The 5,804-nt window shown below is 43.6% G+C and overlaps 1 long non-coding RNA gene across 1 annotated transcript; it reads right to left on the bottom strand.

The window, feature by feature from the left end:
• Positions 1 to 1,448: 1,448 nt before the first annotated feature.
• LOC117801383 lies at positions 1,449 to 5,798 on the bottom strand. Its single transcript, XR_004623874.1, has 2 exons — positions 5,627 to 5,798; positions 1,449 to 2,241 (listed from the first exon to the last, which is right to left on the bottom strand). It is a non-coding gene; the product is annotated as an uncharacterized LOC117801383 (long non-coding RNA).
• Positions 5,799 to 5,804: the final 6 nt, after the last annotated feature.

Below are 5,804 nucleotides of genomic sequence, written 5' to 3'. Positions count from 1 at the left end.
AAGGCTGCCTGGAGTTTCGTACATGTGGGTCCCCGATTTGTTAGCATCCTAAGAAGAAAAAGGGAAACTCATCAATTATGATTCAACGTTCCTGTACCCTAAGAGAAGCATAATTATTCCTGATGGTGACAAAGATCTCTCCCATGAAATCTCATTTGTTTTAAAAGGCAGTTTGCGGGGCGCCTGGGCAGCTCAGTTGACTCTTGATTTTGGTTCAGGTCATGATCTCACGGTCCTGGGACTGAGCCCCCTGCGAGGGTTCTGCAGCAGGGAGTCTGCTTGAGATCGCCCCCCTCTCTCTGTCTTCCCCCTGCCCCTCCCCCACCAGCTTATGTGCACACTCTAATAAATAAATCTTTAAAAAATAAATAAAAGGCAGTTTACAAAAAAAAAAAAAATGGTGTCCCCAGCAACTCTGAAACATAGCAAAAATCCCCTGCCTTGCTTCCTACTCTGTCCTTTGCTCTAAGTAGAAGGCATAATGCAGTAGCAATCAGGTACACCACTCCCAGATCTTACTTAATCCAACAATAGATGTTGAAAGTGCCCTGAACATTTGTTCATCTGCTTTAAAAACAGTGGTATAGAAAAGACCTCAGATTTATGGTCAGATGACAGAGGAACTTTTTGCCCCAGTGCATACAGCAACAGTAGAGTGTAAAAGAAAGAGAGNGGCAACAGTAGATTGTAAAAGAAAGAGAGAATCCGAAAAGAAAGAACAGGCCTCAAAAACAAGGTAAGCATCACAGCGGACCAGAAATAGAAGAAAGACAGTAAGTGATGAGCAGGGCTGAAGCCTATCTTCCACTTCCCTGCAGGACAGTGGCAGTTGGGAAGGGAGTTCCTGCATGGTCCCAAGGCCTACATTTGTGTCATTGTGTCACTGGCGGAAGGAAAAAATGAGTCCCCCTGAGGAAGGCTTTAGCCCCTCCAGGATAACATAGGGCTAAGAAGTAAGGAATGAGAAAATGAAAAAGCTTTACAAAGTGATAAACCCTGAGTTGTACTGGACAAACCCTTCAGATAGCCTTCTTGGAGTTTGGTGACTTATGGTTCTAAGGACACAGCCTCTCCACTCCTGCTAGGTATGAAGAGGTCATCTCCTCGACCTGAAGGTCACAGGCATCTCTCGTTTTTCCAAGTTCCTTAAGAGCTTTGTAACCCCACCTTCCCAGACACCATAACTCCATCGATCCAAAATAGGAACTTTCTAGGTTTGCCCTTAGATGCTTCAAGATGTCATGGTCTCAGAAGACATCACGGGGAAGTGTGGGGGTCAATTCGGTGTACAGCTCTGGGTTATAAAGAATGGGGACCACAGTGGGTGAACATGAACTGGGAAGTCGGTGAGGTCCCTCCTTGACCCTTGGACTGAGGAGCACTGTTACTATTCAGGCCCAAGAAGGAGCCCAGGAAGGCAGAGGAGTAAGAGAAATTAAACAGGCACGTGGCAGCCTCTGTTTATGATCCCACCTAAAATGAGGATAACACCTCAAGGATGGAGCTTGGCTTCATCATCCCCAGATGGCACGGGAAAAGGGGAAGGATGCAAAAATAGGACTTTGGGTGATCTCAACTGTGTGCATACCTGATTCACCCCTTAGAGTCCCTCACCACTCAAAGTGTGGTCCCTGGACCAGCAGCACTGGCATCACCTGGGAGCTCACTAGAAATGCAGAACCTCAGGCTCCAGTCAGCATCTGCACTTTCACAAAATCCCCATGTGATTCACAAACACGCTAAAATGTGAGCCGCACTGTTGAAATCCACCCCTGTCACTCCCTGGATTTGCATTGCTCTGGACTCTTTACTGGACTATTCCAAATTGCTGTGGAGAACACACTAGGAATTGACCACAGATGAGGAATTTAAAAGCTAGACTGGGGGCGCCTGGGTGGCTCAGTCGTTAAGCATCTGCCTTGGGCTCAGGTCACCATCCCAGGGTCCTGGGATCGAGCCCCGCATCGGGCTCCCTGCTCCACTGGGAGCCTGCTTCCTCTCCCACTCCCCCTGCTTGTGTTCCCTCTCTCACTGGCTGTCTCTCTCTCTGTCAAATAAATAAATAAAATCTTTCTTAAAAAAATAAATAAAAGCAAGACTGTCATTTACAAGAACGTCACTGCAAAAAGGAATTGTGGCGCTTACCTGCCAGCAACTGAACACCAACTCGGTAACTCATCACTGTGCCTGGCTTCCTACAGGAAAAGAGGACTTCAGGTCTCTGCCCTGAGGAGGCATGCCCTGGGAATGATGGTTTGGGGATAAGGCAGAGTGTTAACCGAGAGTATCTCTCACCCAGAGGAGTTGTCCTGCCCCCCTCCACCACCATTAGATAAGCTGTTCCTCCCCCGGGGAAGCCTCTCCTGCTGGCAGTGGCTCTGTCTGCATTTGGAAAGCTCTCTGAACTCAGCCAAATGGACAGAGCTGAATAGGATAGTTCCTGAAGGGATCCCAGGCTAGTTGGAAGCATTTAGTAGGTGCTGAATTTTAAATAGCTGTCACTGTAAACAGTTCACATTAGCAACTGAATTACATAGTCTCTGCTTTATATAAAAGAATTTATTCCCTCCCCATCAGTGTTGGAGTGCTAAAAACAAATGATATTCAAAGATCCAAGGGTCTCAAGAATGACCTTTTTTTTTTTTTTAAAGATTTTATTTAGAGACAGCCAGTAAGAGAGGGAACAGAAGCAGGGGGAGTGGGAGAGGAAGAAGCAGGCTCACAGCACAGGAGCCCGATGTGGGGCTCGATCCCAGAACGTGGGGCTCGATCCCAGAACGTGGGGCTCNTATAAAAGAATTTATTCCCTCCCCATCAGTGTTGGAGTGCTAAAAACAAATGATATTCAAAGATCCAAGGGTCTCAAGAATGACCTTCTTTTTGAAAAAACATCCTCTCCGTAAAAATGATTTAAATACAAATGTAACTGAAATCCTGAGGTTTTTGCTGGTAAAAGCTGTTAACGTGAAGAGCTTTTCTTTGACCATTTGAATATCTCTGGTATGTGTGTGTATTAACCAGAAAATGTCAGGAGACTATCCGCATATGCAGTTAACCGTTAGGTAAATTAAACTATTTTAAGCCAGTAATCCTTTTTATTATTGGTTTAAACCCAAAAAGAAAAATTCAATTTGGACTGATAGTAACAAGCTACCAGTAAAAGAATAAATTAGAGGCTTGAGCTGTGATCAGGGCCTCAAAGGTGGGGGNTGGGCTGTGATCAGGGCCTCAAAGGTGAGGGGAAAGTTGTCATTTTAAATCTTGCTGATTAGCAAATGCCAGGCCCCATGAAGGTAGGAATCAAACAAACCACCACCTCACCTTGGTCAAAGATCAATTTTGGAATCCCAATTTTTAAAAACATTCATTCCAAATAGGAAAATTTTGTATTAAATGCCTTGTACATTTCCATAAGTTATTCCTTATAATTAATTACATAAGGAAGCTGAGAATGTATTGTGGTTTTTTTTGTGTTTTTTTTTAAAGATTTTATTTATTTATTCGACAGAGATAGAGACAGCCAGCGAGAGAGGGAACACAAGCAGGGGAGTGGGAGAGGAAGAAGCAGGCTCATAGCAGAGGAGCCTGATGTGGGGCTCGATCCCATAACGCCGGGATCACGCCCTGAGCCGAAGGGAGACGCTTAACCACTGTGCCACCCAGGCGCCCCGAGAATGTATTGTTTTAATTGCATTTTTATTTTTATAAACTTTGGTTATTTTTCTAATATTGCTTTTGGAAGCTTCATATTTATCAAAACGTCTCCAAGTTCTACACCGTTTGTAATTAAGGGGCACCTGGGTGGCTCAGTCGGTTAAGCATCTAACTTCTGGCTCAGGTCAGGATCTCAGGGTAGTGGGATGGAGCCCTACGTAGGGTCCCTGCTCAGTGGGGAGTCTGCTTCTCCCTCTCCTTCTGCCCTTCCCTTCCCCCCACCTCGTGTGCACGCTCACTCTCTCTCTCTCAAATAAATAAAATCTTAAAAAAAAAAATACAGATGGGGCACCTGGGTGGCTCAGTCGTTAAGCGTCTGCTTTGGGCTCAGGGCATGAGCCCAGAGTCCTGGGATCCCCCGGAGAGGGGGGGAATCCCTCCGCTGGGAGCCTGCTTCTTCCTCTCCCACTCCCCCTGCTTGTGTTTCCTCTCTTACTGGCTGTCTGTCTCTCTCTCTCTGTCAAATAAATAAATAAAATCTTTAAAAAAAAAATACAGATGATAGGGGCACCTGGCTGGCTTAGCCAAAAGAGTATGTGACTCTTGATTTTGGGGTTGTGAGTTTGAGCCCCAGGTTGGGTGTAGAGATTACAAAAAAAAAAAAAAATCTGTACATATACAGATAATAAAGGGGAAATGTGAATTGTGACCCAGGAATTAAAGGATGCTTTCACATAAAACCTTAAGAGCCTATTTGTAATGTGTCATTTTTTAATTATATGGAATGTCAAAATAATAGTTGTCTCCCTGCAGTAAATATAAACATATTGACTGGTAGTTAGTAGGTCCAGATAATGCTAACTGGGAAAACCATTTGAATGTATGCATTATAAATCTTGCTATAACAATATGTAACGTAATAAATTGGTCAGAGAATGTTACATATATTTTAAAAGAAGATCTAAGTTTTAAGATGGGATTTATTTACAAACTGTAAAATGTATTGATTCTAATATTATCAGTAATTCAATAATAGGCAGAACCAGTTCAGCTAAAGATCACACACACGTGTATCTTATAACTATAAGTGACAGTTGTGGACACAGTAATGAGAAAATGAAACTTATATAGAATGTGGTAGACTGGAGCACCTGGGTGGCTCAGTCGTTAGCGTCAGCTCNATTAGCGTTGGCTCAGGTCACGATACCAGGGTCCTAGGATCAGGGTCCTAGGATCAAGCCCCGCGTTGGGCTCCTTGCTCAGCAGAAAGCCTGCTTTTCCCTCTCCCACTCCCCCTGCTTGTGTTCTCTCCCTTGCTGTGTCTCTGTCAAATAAATAAAATCTTAAAAAAAAAATAAGAATGTGGTAGACTGAGCTGATTTCAAAGTGGAATGGTGAGATGGGCCTCCATCCCCACTTCACCATCTGGAGGGGGCTGGGGACCACCTACTAAATTCTACCAGCTTATGAGAACTTGAAACTGTTAGTTATTAGAATAGTAGCACCCTTAAGCTGAAAGCAGAATGAAAATAGTGGAACCAAACTCTCCATCAGATGAATATATAAAAAGCCACCCAGACACGAGATTATGAATTACTGGGACACCTGGCTGGCTCAGTCGGTGGAACCTGTGACTCTTCTCAGGGCTGTAAGTTCGAGCCCCACATTGGGCATACAGCCTACTTAAAAAAGAGAGAGAAAGGGATTATGAATTATAAACACCCTTCTAGGGATACTAAGAACCAAAGGAAATATACAGAAAATCTTGATATCTATTCAGTATATGATTCAATATGAGCTTTAATGCTCATGTGAATACATTGTTTTAGAACAATCACATTATTAAATGAAGCAAAAACCAAATTTATTAATCAAAATAGAAAAAGATAAAATTAGAGAATCGAAAGAATTTTAAGTTGGAACCCCTTGAATTATTGACAATAGTAAACTCATGTCTTTAAGAGAAAAATACCTTTTCCAGCTTTGTTCATGGAGATGGTCTCAGGGCACCCTAGCGCTCAGATCTTGGTACGCATGCTATTTTTCCCATTAAAAGGAACCAGAGATCCTTGGAGAAACGGCTGGTGCAAGTGTTAGGGACGTGCCTGAGAGACCAGGACACCTCATTCCAGGAAGAAGGTAAGCTTCAA

This window comes from Ailuropoda melanoleuca, chromosome 1, assembly GCF_002007445.2.
Source record: "Ailuropoda melanoleuca isolate Jingjing chromosome 1, ASM200744v2, whole genome shotgun sequence".
Classification (NCBI taxonomy): Eukaryota; Metazoa; Chordata; class Mammalia; order Carnivora; family Ursidae; genus Ailuropoda; species Ailuropoda melanoleuca.
This window is presented reverse-complemented; position numbering and strand designations above follow the sequence as displayed.